The sequence below is a fragment of the Natrix helvetica genome, assembly GCF_964273705.1.
Source record: "Natrix helvetica genome assembly, chromosome: 1".
NCBI lineage: Eukaryota > Metazoa > Chordata > Lepidosauria > Squamata > Natricidae > Natrix > Natrix helvetica.
In genome coordinates, this window is record NC_138548.1 from 332,495,202 (window position 1) to 332,513,203 (window position 18,002).

At 39.7% G+C, this 18,002-nt stretch overlaps 1 protein-coding gene across 7 annotated transcripts in view; it reads left to right on the forward strand.

The window, feature by feature from the left end:
* The window catches only part of MAGI1 (membrane associated guanylate kinase, WW and PDZ domain containing 1), a 538,606-nt gene that overhangs the window by 373,088 nt on the left and 147,516 nt on the right, over positions 1 to 18,002 (forward strand). The window lies entirely within an intron of this gene.

Genomic DNA, 18,002 nt, shown 5'->3' on the forward strand with positions numbered 1-18,002 from the left:
GGGTTTGAGGATGTAACAACAGAGTCAGGTAGTGCATTCCAGGCATTGACCACTCTGTTGCTGAAGTCGTATTTTCTGCAATCGAGTTTGGAGCAGTTTACCTTGAGTTTGTATCTATTGTGTGGACTAGACAGAGGTAGGCAACATTTGGGGAGTCTGTGGCTTCAACTCAGCCTTTCAGTCTTCCGAGCTGTTCCAGGATGCAAGTCTTGGATATCCTTTTTATTTTATTGGTTCTTTTCAGTCCTGGGGAAATGATTATTATTTATTTATTTAGCAATGGTACATTAGCCAGGAGACCACAATGTTAATACACAGTAGTTGTTTGGCTAAGACTGCTAGTCAGTTCAGTTCATGCTGGCACACTATCTAGGGCAATGATGGCTAGCCTCTTTGCCATCGCGTGCCAAAAGCTGGGGAGTGCAGAGAGGTCTTGCATGGGCGTGCCCATACCCATAATTCTATGCATGCGACCCCCTGTGCATAATTCTATGCATGCGACTCCCTGTGCATGCATGTGTGACACACACACACACACACACACACACACACACTGTGCATGCCCCCGCCCTTGCCTCACTTTTGGCGCGTAATGGCATGGTAGACCCATTTTTCACCCTCCCCAGCTCCAGAGGCTTTCTAGAAACCTGGCGAGGGCGAAAACGGCTTCCCCCCGCCCACTGGAGGCCCTCCAGTGGCTTCAGGAGGCTTTCCTGAAGCCTCCGGAGGGAGAAAAACAGCCCAATGTGCAAACCTGAAGTCTGTTCCCAAACTTCCGGTTTGCGCGTTGGGTTGTTTTTCGCCCTCCAGAGGCTTCAGGAAAGCCTCCGGAGGGCAAAAAATGGCCGAAAATGAAGGCCAAAATCAGCTGGCTAGTGCATGCATGCGCATTAGAGCTGCCAGGGCAATGCCTCGCGTGCCCTAACAAATGGCTCTTCGTGCCACCTGTGGCACTCGTGCCACAGATTCGTCATCACGGATCTAGGGTGTGAACTGGTCTGCACTCAGAATGGCCTTTCCCTCCAACAGTGTTGCTGTCAGGGTTCCATGTAATAGACCCATAGTAAGCAAAATTCCAAGGCAGGTAGATTCCTCAAAGAAGAGCTTTATTGGAAACATCATATTGGCACAGATCTGGTGAAAACTGACTCTGAAGGTTCCTGTGGTTTTCATCTACTTAAAAGTAAAAGTATGTCACTTTCTCAAAACAGTCACATGGTACAATCGCAACTTTGTCTGGTTGCCTGGTGACATCACTCCTCCTTCCTCTGACCAGGTGTGAGAATGTCCTTGGTTCCCAAGAGAAAGTATTTTATTTTGAGTACAAAGTCCCAGCTATCTGAAATCCCCCCTCCCAATCCCTCAGATCCAGTATGGCAACACTGAAGCTCCGAGATGGTCTCGGTCAGGTCAGCTTCAGGATTGACAGTCACTTCATAATCGGGTTGACAGTCGCTTCATAATCGAGCATTGCTTTGGGTAAGACCGGCATCAATTGCGTTTGCTTTCCCGCACAAAACATTGTTATTTTCCCCACCTAAATGATACCTATTTATCTACTTGCGTGTAGCATGCTTTGAACTTCTAGGTTGGCAGAAGCCAAGGCAAGTGAGGGGGGATCGCCCTGTCACACTGTGCTAGGACTTGAACTTGAGCATGGATCTTCTCCAGCATCTTTCAGCCATTTTGCTACCACACCTCTTTGGGAAATAGTTATAGGTAAGAATGGAAGCAGACTGTCTGAGACAAACCACACCTATCTTCACTTAAACCATCTTCATCACCACTACCCCCAAAAAACCCCATGGGGCATTTTGATCACAGTATTTGATGGTGGAGTCCAGTGGTGGGATTCAAAAATGTGTACTACTGGTTCTATGGGTGTGGCTTTGTGGGCATGGCATGGCAGGGGAAGGATACTGCAAAATCCCCATTCCCTCCTCACACCACTAACCTGCTTTCCAGCTCCGTTCTTCTCTTTAGGGCAATAAAAGAAGATCAGCTGGGAGGCAGCAGGGACGGGGCCAGCCTATTTGCCAGTTCTCTGAACTACTCAAAATTTCCACTACCGGTTCTCCAGAACCTGTCAGAACTGGCTGAATACCACCTCTGGTGGAGTCTCAATACTTGGTGGTATTGGTGGAGTTCTGAGGATGCCGTGATGACCGTCAATTCTGGATTGATTGATTGATTGCTTTCATTTCCTGCTTGTTTACATAATAACAATAGTAGAGAGACTGGAAGTTCTGCCTGTCACTTGATTTTTCTAACAGAAGGAGAGAAAAGGAAATCCATTTCCCCCATACCATATGTCCAACAGCCATGAATTCATCTGGATATACTAACAAAGCAGCAGTTTTCAAAGAGTGCTGTATTGACGTGTGTGGTGTAGTGTGATCAAAGCCAGTTTTGGTTACTCAGTAAACCATAGTTAAACACATTTATTGCATAATGTGGTGTACAAACCCAGCTTACGCCTTGACAAGTGTCCAAACGCAGAAATAACATTTCTGTAGGGAAGTAGAGGTAGCATTTTAGCTGCAGAACACTACTGAGAACTCAGTTGTTTCTGATGCATGTTAAGAGGTAAATGTTTATTGAATAAATAAAATAACTTACAGAGTCATGGACATCTGAGAGTAAACATTCTGAACAAAGACATATCATGGTTTCCCTGTGAACAAGAGTCATCTAAGCCAGGGGTGTCAAACTTGATTTCATTAAGGGCTGCATCAGGGTTGTGTTAAACCTTGGTGGGTGTGGCCAGGGTAGGCGTGGCCAGCTTGACATCACTCATGTCAGGGGTGCCTGTGGCGGCCCAAACACTCTGCCAGCAAAAATAGGCTTCTGTTTTTGCTGCAAATGCCTCAGTTTCCACTGGCAGAGGCACCCTGGACTGGTCCTTCACTGTTTCCAGGGTGGCCCTACAGGCCAGATCTAAGCACCTCATGGGCTGGCTTTGGCCCACGGGCCTTGTTTGACACCCCTGATCTAAGCTAAAGATAAGTGAACAGATGACTTCCTTGTTGGAAATTGGCATGTCACAGAAGCCATATATTTGTAATATGAGGTTATCCCAGTTTGGAGGTCCATTAATTTTCTAGCATCTCACGGCTTCTGTACTTTGGGAGGAAAAAATGCATAGAAATGTTTGTGGTTTTCGTTGCTCAACAAGGAACATTAAATGTGGATAGCTTTATAACTAAGGATCAAAAATGAAATCAACTGGAATTTGATTACGAGTTACTTTAGTTTTTTCCCAATAGTTTCTACCCACCCAATTCTGTCCAGCAGTTTGGGTATGCTTTGGTCTCACCAAGCAAGCTGGTAAGAACTAGGTGAAGTGTCTTCTCTATAGGAGCTCCTCCTTCGAAACATTCTTCCTTCAGTATGTCTCTGACCCATAGCCTTAAAAATATGGCTATGTGCCCAGGCCTTAGGCCCTGAATGTGTTAAGTGCTATTTCTTGGCTATAGTGACAATTATTACCATATTTTTCAGAGTATAAGATGCACCTTTTTCCCCTCAAAAAAGAGGCTGAAAATCTGAGTGTGTCTTATACGCTGAATACAGCATTTTTTGCCTCCTAAAACTCTGCCCCTTCACAAAAATGGCCATGCATAGCTTGTAGGAGGCTTTCAGAGAGCTCCTGGGGGCTGGGGAGGGCAGAAATGAGCAAAAAATGAACCTTTTTTGCTTAATTTTGTGCCCCCCCCCCATCCCCAGGAGTACTCTATAAGCTTCCTAAAGGCTATTCATGCCCCCCCCCTTTTTTTTTGCGAAAAACGGGCCATTTTTTGCCCTCCCCCCTGGAGCACTTTACAAGCCTCCTAAGGGCTATTCATGCTCTTTTTTTGGAAAAGATCGACGGACCTGTTTTCGCGAAAAACGGGCAGTTGGGAGGTTTGCAGAGTGCAAAAACTTGTTTTTTTTTAAATTTGCCTCTTCAAAGCCTTGTTGTGTCTTATACGCCGGTGCATCTTATACTCCGAAAAATACGGTATATTGTTTTGGCTGCTGTATATATTTATTTTTGTACTTGGTTTTAATTGTTTTACAATTGGTCTCTGCCCATTAAATAAATTAAGAAGCAAATTTGCTACCATGAGATATTTTTATTGATGGACAAATATGCTGAATATCAAACTTTCAAGAGCTATGAGACTTGGTGACCATTTGTGGCCTCCAAAATCACAGCCGGTTTGTTTTGTTTTGCTTTGCTTTTATTATTATTATTATTATTATTATTATTATTATTATTATTATTATTATTATTATTATTATTATTATTATTATTATTATTATTATTATTATTATTATTATTATTATTTTTAGTTTAACTTTATTACTTTATTTTGACTTGACTTGACTTTAATTTTATTATTTTTGAACTTTAATACCCTTTATGGTGAGCGGGGTAGAGGAGGGGTCTATGTTTATCTTTGGTTTTTTTTATAGATCACGTTAGCTGGGTTTAAGTGGGCTTTTTGTTCAACCCAGCAAGTCGCTTATTCTTCCTTGATTAAAATTTTAGCTGTTTACAAAAATATCTACCGTATATCTACTAGCAGTTTGTCTTTCAGATCATGTACTTCAGTACAGGGCTTTAGCCCACAAAAGTGATGCTTTCACTTTTTTTTTTAGAAGCGATGGTCGGAGTTCAGAGATACCCACAAAATCCAGGGCTTTCATCAAAATGAGTCATCCCATTGCAAGTTCCACCCTTTTTCTATGTGTGACCAATGTTATCATGTAGATTCCAAGGCTGACGCAATGCTGCTTTCATCATTTCTCTCTTTTTTGTAGACATCTCTGGGTTGTATACACTTCTTAATAGTATTTTTTAATCTGGGTGGTATATACTTCTTCATTGACAGACTAGGTGGCCATTGCTCTTCGATTACTGATACGTTGCACCAAGTGACCGCTTAGAATCTGGTCTGATTATCCTGTGCAGATTACAAAAATGGGATCGAAATAATAGTAGGGAAAGGGAAAAATCAAAGCCTACATTTGAAATGCTTCCTTAAAAGTGAATAAACTGATACGACCTCTCCAACTCTAAAAGCAATTCTATATTGCTGATGGAAAAATCTGCTGAATTGCTTACCTGCCCCAAGGGAGAGTTTACTCCCCCCAGCAGTTAAGTGAGTCCATTCCATAAAAGGCTAAAAAAAAGTTGATGGATATTGTTAGTTCCTATGTAACTGTGCAACATGGGAATTGGCATACAACAGGGATATTTAAATCATAGTTAGACATCTCAGCATCAAGAAGTACAAGGTTCTTGAGAAGATGATGGTATCATATTTCAGGAAGAAATAAAAGCGGAAATGTTTTTCTATTTGTTTGCCCCAACCTAATGAAGGCAAGTAACTTTCTTACAGGTGTGTGTGTGTGTGTGTGTGTGTGTGTGTGTGTGTGTGTTTGTTTGTTTGTTTCCTTTGGATTTATATGGCTGTGTATCCCTTTACATTCCTATAATTTCAGCAAATGGAGATAAAGAAGGAGCTCTCTTTTATCATGGCATTTTCCTACTTTTTAGGAAGTGGAATATTCTGCTCTGTTCCTTCTTTGATGCTAATATGGGATTGCTAGTCTAATGTAATATACAATTTCTTGTGTAGTAATATATGTGTTGTATCAATTACTTGCTTGGAACCTTGCATGTTCATGAATGAACCAGAAAAACTGCATGGAGTTGAAGGCATTTAGCAGATCTTTCTGGGAAGATAAAGAATAGCAAGAGTATAGAGTATAGGCTCACTTATTAATTTAATCTTGTTGTCTTATTAGGCTGGGTTCCAAATGATTGCTTTTCCTTGTTAAAAGTCAGAAGGTTTAGAATTAAATTTGGCACAGTGCTAGACCCAAGATTTGAGATCGTAGACCCAGTTAAGTACAGGTACTCCTCAACTTACAACCATAATTTGCTCATAATTGAGCCTGGAATTACACTTGTAAGGTCTGCTAGTCATTAAGCAGGTCTTCATGTGACTGCCCCATTTTTGTGACATTTTATGACAGTCATTAAGCGAATTCACAGTCATTAAGCAAACACCATGGTCATCAAGCGAACCCAGTGTTGCAATAGGCTATTTTGCCAGGACCCGGAAGTAAAGGCCAGTTTCCAGCAAAAAATGTAAATCGCCAGAGGCTGCAAATGGCCATGAAATGCAGGCTGGTAGCTGAAAGCCCAAAATGGCAATCAAGTGACCGCGGGAAGGAAGGATTTTGCCCATCAGAATTTTGAATCAGTTTGTTAAGTTACCTTTTGGGGGGTCTGTGGTAACTTTGAATGGTCACTCAGCAACTGGTCATAAGTTGAGGACTACCTGTAAGAATGGAAATCTCTGTGTATTTACATAGAGCATTTCAGTGGCTAATCAAGCTTGTGTTCCAACACACACACACACACACACACACTATCATTCCAGTACCATTGAGGACATATACAAGTGAGTTTTCTAATTGGGCAACAGCCAATTTTCCAGTGAAAATCATGATGTCTTCCAATCTCTTCATCATATACCAGAGATTTACTCCTAGGAAACAAAAGGGAGGATTGCAGGCTCCATTCTCCATTTTGAGAGCAGATGGCACCTTGTTGAGCCATGGTGCCGCAGTGGTTAGAATGCATTATTGCTAGCTAACACTGCATACAGCCAGAAGTTCGATCTCTGGCAAGCTCAAGGTTGATGATTCAGCTTTCCATCCTTCCAAGGTCGGTAAAATGAGGACCCAGATTGTCGAGGGCAATATGCTGACTCTGTAAACCACTTAGAGAGGACTGTAAAGTACGATAAAGCAGTGTATAAGTCTAAGTGCTATTGCTATTGTTTCTTCTTCCACTGGATGTCTTGCAATCCAGAACTTCTTCCCCTCCTTTTCTTTCTGCATGACCCTTCTAGAAATCTGTTTTCTACCCTACAGTTTTATCTCTAATTCTTATACCCAAGTACTAGAAAGATGCTGCAAACAGCCATAAATGTGGCCCAGTTACCATGTGACCATGTGGGAGGGGGTCATAACTTTGAATCTGGGTCATAAGTACCTCCAGGGAGGTATGTCATAACTTCAAACAGTTGCTAAGCAACCAGTCTTAAGTTGAGGATTACCTATACTTCCAAAATATCATGGTTAGTTTGAGAACCAGATTTTCAGTGCCCTCTTGGGTCTGTCATTTGCACTCATTTACCATACCCCTGGCTGCTAAATTTTATTAAAACCAACTTTTAATAACTTTAAAGGCAGAATATTAATAAAAATTATCCAGGGAACGCCAAGGATGTTTCAACATATTTTCATACTGAAGTCACATATATCACTACTAACACAACATATTTTCATACTGAAGTCACATATCATATCACTACAGTTCAGCAAAAATATACTCTGCATCTGTCTTCAGTATGTGTGTGTCTGTGTGTTTATTTCATGACTGAGGGAAACAAATTGGCTGATAAAAAAAATGAACTAAAGCATAATAGTGTGTGTAACTTCTATAGCTAGAAGAATGCAATTCTAGAGATATTTATTTAGAAGTAAGACTCACCAAATAAGAGTAGCAGCTATTGTAATATTTAATCACTTTTATTTCAACTAATAACTACCAATGAAGGAAGATAAAAAGTTATTACATTTATAAAATCCAATTAGTCAATCTATGGTTATAAAGGACATGCAAACTGCAAACGAGAGGTGGTATTCAGCAGGTTCTGACCAATTCTGGAGAACTGGTATTGGAAATTTTGAGTTGTTCGGAGAACTGATAAATACCACCTCTGACTGGCCTCACCCCCATCTATTTTCTGCCTCTTGAGTCCCAGCTGATCAGGAGGAAATGGATTTTGCAGTAACCTTTCCCTGGAGTGGGGAGGGAATGGAGATTTTATAGTATCCTTCCCCTGCCACACCCACCAAGTCACGCCCATCAAGCCACGCCATGCCCACAGAACTGGTAGTAAAAAAAATTGAATCTCACCACGGCTGCAAACGTACAAAAAAAAAAAAAAGATGTGTGTCATTGGTTAGATTACTAATCAGTGTAACTATAGTATAGTTAATAATATGTAGCAAATATGTCAACAGTCTTGGCTTCAAACACAACTAAAAATAATCTAAGACTAAAATACAGTATACTAAAATATGAATGCTAACAGAAACAGGGCATATTTGCCCCTAATTTTCTACTAAACCAAACAGAGATTGCTTTAATCTTTCTTCCTTAGCAGGAGGGTATCAGAAATGCCGGTTTGCAGCAGGTAGCAATAGGACCAGAGGAAGAGATTAAATCATTATTGTTTTCTTTTGAACACGTCGATTATACAAAGATTAGAAAGTAGAAACCCACATCTCATGGGAAATAAATTTCTTTGGGGCTCTCAAGGGAACACTGTGTAGCAACCCTATTGCAGCTAGACTGAGGGAGAAAAAGGATAATGAATCTGACATATCTATTGTTGTGACAAGAAGCTAACAACTTATTTCAGTATCCACTAGAGTTAAGTCCCACAAACAGTCATTTTTCATTTAGTTTCTCAGATATTAGCAGACCTTCTACTAATTTTCCTAGCCCAAAGCTAGAAATATTTCAAATCTCTACAGAATGGAACCTATTTTTTTTAAAAAAAGCCATTACATTCTGATTTTGTGCTGAAGTGTGATAAATGTAACCATGGTTCAATGAATAAAGTACACGCAACATGCTAAGCCATAAAGCATGGTTTCCAAATCATGGATGCTTTTGTAGGAAACCCTTATAACCGAATAACAGAGTTGGAAGGGACCTTGGAGGTCTTCTAGTCCAACCCTCTGCTTAAGCTGGAAATCCTATACCATTTCAGATAAATCATTGTCCAATCTCTTCGTAAAAACTTCGTTGGAACACTCATAACTTATGGAGGCAAAGTTGTTCCACTGATTAATTGTTCAGTATCAGAGATCTTGGGTGCCCATAGTGGATAATGGCAGATGTCTGCGTGTCTCATGATTGCTGTTTAGTCTATCACAATTAATTAGGCTATGTTGTTGGCTTAACATTTAGGGTAGTGAGCAAACTCAGAAAATGGGAAATACCATATTTTTCGGAGTATAAAACACATCTTTCCCCCCCCAAAAAGAGGATGAAAATCTGGGTGCGTCTTATACACTGCATACAGCATTTTTGGCCTCCTGAAATCCCACCCCCTTCACAAAAATTGACATGCAGAGGGTTTGGGAGGCCTGCAAAATGCTCCTGGGGGCTGGGGAGGGCAAAAATTAGCAAAAATGGGCCATTTATTTTGCTCCCACCCCCAGAAGCACGCTACAAACTTCCTAAAGGCTATGCATGCCTTTTTGGGGGCAAAAAACAGGCAGTTCTTTGTCATCTTCCCCCCCCCCCCGAGCCCCCAGGAGCACTTTGCAGGCCTCTCAAACTTTATGCATGCCCCGTTTTTCACAAAAAAATGAGGTGTGCAGAGGGTTTGGGAGGTCTGCAGAGTGCAAAAACTTTTTTTTAATTTACCTCTTCAAAATCTTGGTGCATCTTATATTCTGGTGTGTCTTATACTCTGAAAAATACAGTATTTAACCATGATAAACATGGACAGGAGACATATTCATCTACTGAAAGACCCTTGAATTAAAATCTGAACCTTTCTTCCACAGAGGACCACCACGTTCACAGGAATATATAAAGGCAACTTAGAACCAAAAGAGATGCTGTTGAATTTTGACTTTGCTCTTTTGCCACATTAACTACTAACTTTTGCCGCCACAGTTAGATATGTCAGAATATTCATGACTGGCAGAGACGTGGTAACAAGGTCAGCCAATGAATAGGCAATGTAACAGATCAGCCAATGAGGGCTGTTTAGAAACTGAAACAGTATTTGCTGGAGACAGCTGGGCACCTGAGCGTGGTTTAGGCTTAGCTTAACTGCCCTGTATAGAGGAGGTTCTCTTTGTCTGGATTAAGCTCTGTGCTGGAAACAAAACTTGTCTGAATCTGTCTGATCTGAACTCTGAAATGAAACTAACTGTTCTCCTGCTTGTGTTCTGCTTGTAACTTCTACCACGTTGAAAGAATCTACTATTGGTACTGTACATTTATTCATCCATTATTATGTACATAAAGAAGTTAATGAATCCAGCTGAATCAGTTATCTGTGTGTGTTATCTGGATTTCATTTTTCTGCAACAAACTCTGACAAGATATGTCTGGAGGCTCACCTAAAAATGTTAAAAGCTAGATCGGGGCTGCTTGCCATACTTCTTTGGGTTTTGATTCACAAAAAAACCCTCTAGCAGGCTTTCAAGCTTCTGCTTTTATATCCAGCAACAATAAAGTAACGTTCATGTACAGATAGTTCTCAACATACAATCTCAACTGGAACCAGAACTTCCATTCCTAAACAAGGACATTATTAAATGAATCGTACCTGATTTTTAATTACCTTTTTTGACATGGTCATTAAGTGAATCACTGTGGTCTTTAAGTGACGCACACTGTCATTAAGCAAATTTGGCTTCCTACATTGTCTTTGCTTTTGGAAGCTAGTTGGAAAGAGTGCAAATAGCAATCACATTCTGGGACACTGCGGCCAGCATAAATCCATAAATCCGGCCCAAATTTTCATTATGTGACAGTTGTAAGTACAAGGACTCGTATAAGTCACTTTTTTCAGGCCGTTGTAATTTTCAATGGTCACTAAATGAGTGGTTGTTAAGTTGAGGATTAGTTGTAACCCTTGTGGTGCCTGTCCAAAAGATTAGTTGTAACCCTTGGGGTCCCTGTGGTACTTTTTCAGGAGGCAATTGGACTTCCTTGTTGTTTTTTTCTTTTGAAGATGTTTTGCTTCTCATCGAGGAAGCTTCTTCAGCTCTGACAGGATAGTGGAGAATCTCTACAGACCTTGTGTTACCTGTTTCCTGACTTGGCTCATCTCAAAGTACTGACAGCAGGAGATCTGGCTTTTTCCGAAAGGAAGTTCTGGTTCAGTTCCAAGAAAATAATAAAAAAGGCAACCAGAACTTAATTGCTTTTATTCCTAAAGTGATGCTTTAGTACGTATTCCTCACCCATACTTTTCTATCTCTCCAGAGATGTGCAAGTGCTGTATTCTGTGATAGTAATTGATCTTTAAAATCCATCTTTGCCATCGATGCTCTCCACTTGCAGGGAACCGAAGCTCAGTTATGGGGCTTTGCGAAGGAACGACGCTGCCCATAACTAGTGATATGGTGCAGACCTCCTTCAGCTGGCAAAATACACATTGCTAGCCTTAGAGCAACAGCTGTTGCTCCTTCTTTCTTTCTTTCTTTTCTTTTTCCCACTCTCAGCCCAGCCAGGAGTCAAGAAGGAACAAAAGTCCTTTGTCCCCAGATAGCAGCTGTCCCTCCCTTCATTTGCACACCACACTGCGGAGAGAAGGGGGCAGACACAGAGACCCCCTTCCCACCTGCAGCAAAGACGTGTGTAAGGAAAAGGGAGGAAGTGACTGAGAATTTGGAGTTCCTATAGCTTCTGTGGTTGTAAACCTGCTCCAGTAATGTTTCCTGTTTGCTGCATTAGCAAGCAGTTAAATGAAATAAAACGTTTACGATACAAAGGCAGGCATTCATATGTACGTATATGGCCATCCTGGGAAAGGAAAGAACTTGGAAAAACACACACACACACACACACACACACTATTCCTTTTCATTCTGCTAGTATCTCAAGCATTGGAGTCTGCAGCTCGCTATAGGGATGACAAATTGACAAAACATATTATGATGTCACAAGTTCCAGCTTTTTGTATGTAGAGTATGATATCCAGCTCAAGTATGTAAGAGGCTAAGTTTACATCGTGAAGACACAGTGCATACTTTCTCCCTCCCCTCCTGTTCCCATCCCTCCTGTGGATGTCAAGGGGCAATTTTCAGTACTGTCTTGCTCAGTATGGCAGGTTTTATTAAATGTATCTTCTGTTAAGGAATCGGCTCAAATGAAGCTTTGCAGATGGCCTGAATAGGATTTGCCATCTAGGGGTCAAGGATAAAACAATATGTATTATTTTCCATCTGCTTTCTAGTCAAACCACATCTTTCTTGAAGGACCTGACATTTTAGTTGCTCTTCTGTATTCAGTTTTGCACTTGATTCTCAAATCATTCAGCCAGGTAAAGTACCTTGGCAGTGCATCAGAAATTGAAAAGGTGGGTTGAAAAGCCCTGAGTGGATTGAAAGACTGGGTGCAATTTTTTCTCAGATATTTTTTTTTAACCACAATTGACTGGGAAATTGCTAATTGTATGTCATATATGGTTATACTTTTTTTGCCTAGTCAATAATGAGGTTGCCCCTTCTGGAGATGGAACAGGTTGCTTCTGTCTGTTCCATTCCCTTGTTGCCTTCAGCAGATCTGCAGAACGCTGGCTGTCCACTGTGATTTAGGTGACAGAGGCAGAAGAAGCAGACCTCTGCATTTTGTCAGCTGATGTCATCAGCAGAAGATGACCTTTAAGTAATCTAGGCTCCCTTAGTTGCTGAAGATATTAAAATTGGCAAGTATATGACTGTTTAGTTCAAAAGTTCAGAGTGGAAAGAGGGGTCCATCTCAGATGCCCTTGTTTGAGAAGAATAGGACAGGGTCACAGGAAGATACGCCCAGTTACTGCTTAGCTTTAAGCTCACACTTTGTACATGAGTTAACATTTGCTGGGAGCAAATGGAAGAGATCCATTCCAATTTAGAAAGGTTAGAAGACATACAAAGAGACTATTCTTTGTAGTGAACCAACTGCCTTAGAAATTCTCTCTCTCTCACACACACACACAGACACACAACACACACAACACACACACACACAAACACGGGATTTGAAGAAGCAGAATAGAAAGAATATAGATCAGTGGGTCTCAACCTTCCTAATGTCGCGACCCTTTAGTACAGTTCCTCATGTTGTGGTGACCCCCAACCATAAAATTATTTTATGTTTTCCGTATTTTTTCAAAAATATGTGTTTTCCGATGGTCTTAGGCAACCCCTGTGAAAGGGTTGTTCGACCCCCAAAGGGGTCCCAGCCCACAGGTTGAGAACCACTGGTATAGATGCTTTGCACGTTGGTGTTGGAGAATACTCCTGAGAATACCATGGGTAACCAAAAAAATAAAGAAATAGGAGTAGAGTAGAATAATAGAATAGAATAGAATAGAATAGAATAGAATAGAATAGAATAGAATAGAATAGAATAACAGAATTGGAAGGGACCTTGGAGGTCTTCTTGTCCAAACACCTCCCTAGGCAGGAAACCCTGCACCACTTCAGACAAATGATTATCCAACATCTTCTTAAAAACCTCCAGTGTTGGAGCATTCACAACTTCTGGAGGTAATTTGTTCCACTGATTGATTGTTCTAACTGTCAGAAAATTTCTCCTTAGTTCTAACTTGTTTCTCTCCTTGATTATTTTCTACCCATTGCTTCTTGTCTTAGCCTCATGTGCTTTGGAGATGATAGATAGATAGATAGATAGATAGATAGATAGATAGATAGATAGATAGATAGATAGATAGATGATAGATAGATAGATAGATAGATAGATAGATAGATAGATGATAGATGATAGATGATAGATAGATGATAGATAGATAGATAGATAGATAGAGCAAATCAGTTTAGTGTTTTCACTTCAGGTACAACTGGCTAGGCTCAAATTTCACATTTTGAATGCATTATGTGAAGACCTCTTGTAGCTTTCTTGAAAAATCCATCATGTTGGGAAAGGTAGATGAATTAAAAATTAGGATGGCCAGCAACAAGGTGAATGGATTGGTGCCTTGTCGGAAGACCTGAAAGACCAGGTTGAGGACAGATCATTCTGGAGAAAATCTAACTACATGGTGGCTAATAGGCAACACTGACTTCATTACATGTAATCGATCAACTAATCATATTTATATTTCATTTGAGTATAATATGCCTTCCTCTTTTTATTTTCTTTTAAACAGAATAAAAGGAATATACAGATGCCATTGGCAATGTGATGCTTCCTATCTTTTTTTCAGTACTTCTCTAAACCTGCAAGTCAATGCCCAAACTCCTGAGGTTAATGGAGTGAAAATTTAATGTTGTGGAAAGCACAAGGTTGAGGACAAATGCCATTGAACATGGCCATCTGCAAAAGAGAGTGGCATCATTTTTTTAAACTCACATCTTTTGGCAAAATTCTTCAGATTATTCACCCGTCTTTATACCACAACGCTGAGAAACATGACTTAACAATGTGATAAGGACTGAAGGAAGATGGGAAGAATGCTAAATTGTGGTTTGATCAAGAGACCAGGCTGTATTTTCTTGATCTGAGCTAAGTGTATATGCATATGAGGTTGTATCAGAGGGTACCAAAGCAGAACTGCTTTCATGTTATTGCATACAAGTATAAATTGGCAAGATCATCTAGATGGTACAATGTAAATTTGGGATTACCGTATTTAAGAAAGCATGGACAGTAGTTTTTGGGAGGCCAAGAAACTGTAGGAGAAGGAATGGCAGAATCTGGGAGCGGAATGAAAAGGGGAACCAGCCTAGAATCATTATGTAGGCACAAGCAAACTAAATCCAACTCCCTCGAGTGCCTAACTCTAACCAAGTGTTGATGGTTACTTGAAAAATGCCTGTGCATAGACTTCAGCAATAAATCCGTTTAATTGGACCTTCATATGTGGACCTGGTCTTTTGCACCTCATAGAAAACAGCCTTAAGTATCTAGAGTCTCTAGACCAAATATTCCACCAATCAAGCGTTATATCATTCTGATTTGTATTAAACTAGGATTTTTTGCTAGGTTCAAATTGGAGAATATGTGATTGATATAGGGCACCAATAATGTAAAGTAGACTCTTTTGAATCTGTAATTGCTTTTTCAAGCCATGTGATTCATTTTAAGACTGGTTACAGTATATGCTTTGACTGCTCTTCAGTATCAGATAAATGTTTCAATCTAATGGAAAATCAATTGAGGTTACAAAATGCAGGTTTCTTGAAGTGTCATTCTAAGATTATGGTAAGCAAGTTTGGAATTAATTTAGCTGCTGAGCGTCAACATTTATTAAGCAGTATAAGAGGAAACCTTGCACAGCCAAAAATTCCTGGGAGAAGGGGAGGAAAAGATAACAAGAACCATGATTTTTCATACTAACTTCCTGATTTAAGATATAATTTAAGATTCTTTAAAAGAGTTTACAATCTTTAAAATCAATGTATCATTCTGTTTTTGTGACAGATTTAAAACTAGTCATATTTAAAGGCTTTTGTAACATAAATAAAACCAATGAAAGCAAGTTCAATTTCTCTGCCAAAGAAATGCCATTCTTGACATCTAACATACTTGCAATAGATTTTACAGAACAGTAAGACTTTTTTTTTGAAGATGCTACAATACACATGCATTTTAAAAGGTCTTTGTTGACAAATATTGGCAGACATTTGATAAGATTGTCAATAAACTTAGATTTGCATAAGCATTTTCACATCAAAATTTGCTTACATGAAATTTATTCAGAATTCAGTAATTTCTTGTGACTGTGTTTTGACTGTTTCATTTTTTGCCCCAAATATCGACATTCTTCATGCATTGTTGTGATTTCTAATGCTAACATCTGATTAAATGAGCTGTACTTCATAAAAGCACATGCCTTTTAACAAAATTGGTCTTTCTGCAGAGATGCTACCAGATTTTCCTTGGTTTGTTTGTTTGTTGTTGTTGTTGTTGTTTTGGCAAAACATAGACAAACACAGCTCTCTTCTTAGAAAACTAACACATTGGGTGTAGTTTTGTGCATGTTGAAAAGAAAACTTAAGTTTGAATCTCTGTTCCAGGAAAATTTTCTGAGTGTAGTTCCGTAAAATCAGTTGCTTTTCAGAGGTTGTTACCGACACGATAGCAACACATTTGTTGCATGTTCAGCTCATGAATTCAACTAAGAATTTGGCACTTGCCGTTAATGTAACAATACTGGAAAAAATGTACTGCGTTTGATTTTCCTGTGTTTATATTTCTCTGCTTATATCACAACGAGGAGGAAAATGTCCCTAGGTTGTTGGTAGCTGTGGTTTAGATTCATTGTAAACACCCCAAATGGTTCATAAAAACCTTTTCAAATGCCATCTGTCAGGCGTGTGTCCAGCCAGCAGCCTGTCATTTTGCTACAAGAAAAGAGAAGGCGGGGATTCCTTTACCCCTTGTTTCCCTTAGTTTTGTTTCTGAATTTCTGTTGGGAATGTTTGCTTTGAAGCTACAAAGCCAGGAGCGACCGTTGCTCTACAGAATCATGCAAAATAGGGATTTTTGTAGCTTGGCTAGTTCCATGGAAGAAGTAACACAGTGTCACTGATCCTGTATCTTAAAGTTACACCATGGTCTTGTACTAAGTTGCCAGTTTCTTAAGGGCTTTCTTGGCAAAAAGATATTCCTGGAACCCAAATACTTTTATTTTATTTATGTATTTAGTTTGTCAAACGTGTACAAGATAACAGGTATAAGTATAAACATGGACATGAACAAAGGAAATGGGGGCAGTAGGACAGGGACTATAGGCACGCTGGTGCGCTTATGCATGCCCCCTTTACGGACCTCTTAGGAATCGGGTAAGGTCCACAGTAGACAGTTTAAGGCTGAAGCTGTGGGGGTTAGAGGATGTAACAACGGAGTCGGGTAGGGCATTCCAGGTGTTGACCACTCTGTCGCTGAAGTCATTTTTTCTGCAATCAAGTTTGGAACGGTTTACCTTGAGTTTGTATCGATTGTTTGCCCATGTATTATTTTGTTTGAAGCCGAAGTAGTCATTGACAGGTAGGACATTGTAACAGACAATTTTGTGTACTATGCTTAGGTCAGACCATAGGCGGTGTAGTTCCAGGTTATCCAAGCCCAAAATTTTGAGCCTGGTGGCATAAGGGATTCTATTTTGAGCAGAGGAGTGGAGTACTCATCTCGTGAAATACCTCTGGACCTGCTCAATTGTATAGAATAGAATAGAATTCTTTATTGGCCAAGTTGATTGGACACACAAGGAATTTTTTCTTTGGTGCGTATGCTCTCAATGTACATAAAAAGACAAGATACATTCATCAAGAATCGTAAGTTACAACACTTAACGATAGTCATAGGGTACAAATAAGCAATCGGGAAACAAAGTATTAATGTCTCATATACAGTATGGATTCCAGGCAGACGAGCTGTATTCAAGAATTGGTCTGGCAAAGGTTTTGTATGCCCTAGTTTGCAGTATAATGTTACCGGAGAAGAAAATAAATAAATAAAAATAAATAAAATAAACAAAAAATAATTTTAAAAAATCTAAAGAAGGTAAATCAATGGACCTATAGCTCAGTCAGTGCTACAAACCAGCCCATTCGATGCAGTCAGATGTGTTTGTTCTGAGCAATTGAAACAAAAGAAATATTACTAAAATTGCATTTGTATAGAATTCAAAACATTACAGCTGTGTGTCAGTCATAGGGTGTATCTTTTCCTTAATATGAATAAGATATAGATTTATTTTCTCCTCAGTGAGTCTCCAAGGATACAGGAACTGTGTTTTGAAGAGATACTCAAAATAAAGTACAGTGAATTACTTCTACCCGGAGAAAGTTAAATATGCATCACTCGAAGTGCTTAATGTTCAATTTTTATTTGATTGTATCAAGATTATGAGAAATAGCTCTCCCTACCCCCATCCCACTCTATTTTATGCAAGTATTGTTCTATTCGGGAAAGCTTTGTGAAATTAATTCATATTTCCCTCTATAAGTAGACTAGGTTTTTGAGAGGAATGAAAAAGTGTAAGTAAACTGAGAAATATTTCTGTTTTGTACTTGGCACTTAGATTATCACAGAGACAGAAGATGCACAAAACAATATTCCTTGAAAAATGTCATAGTTAAGAATGTAAATATATTATGGAAATAACTCACGTTATACAAAGATTCCAAGAGAACCAGTAGTGCTGTCCCATCAATGACCAATCAAATAG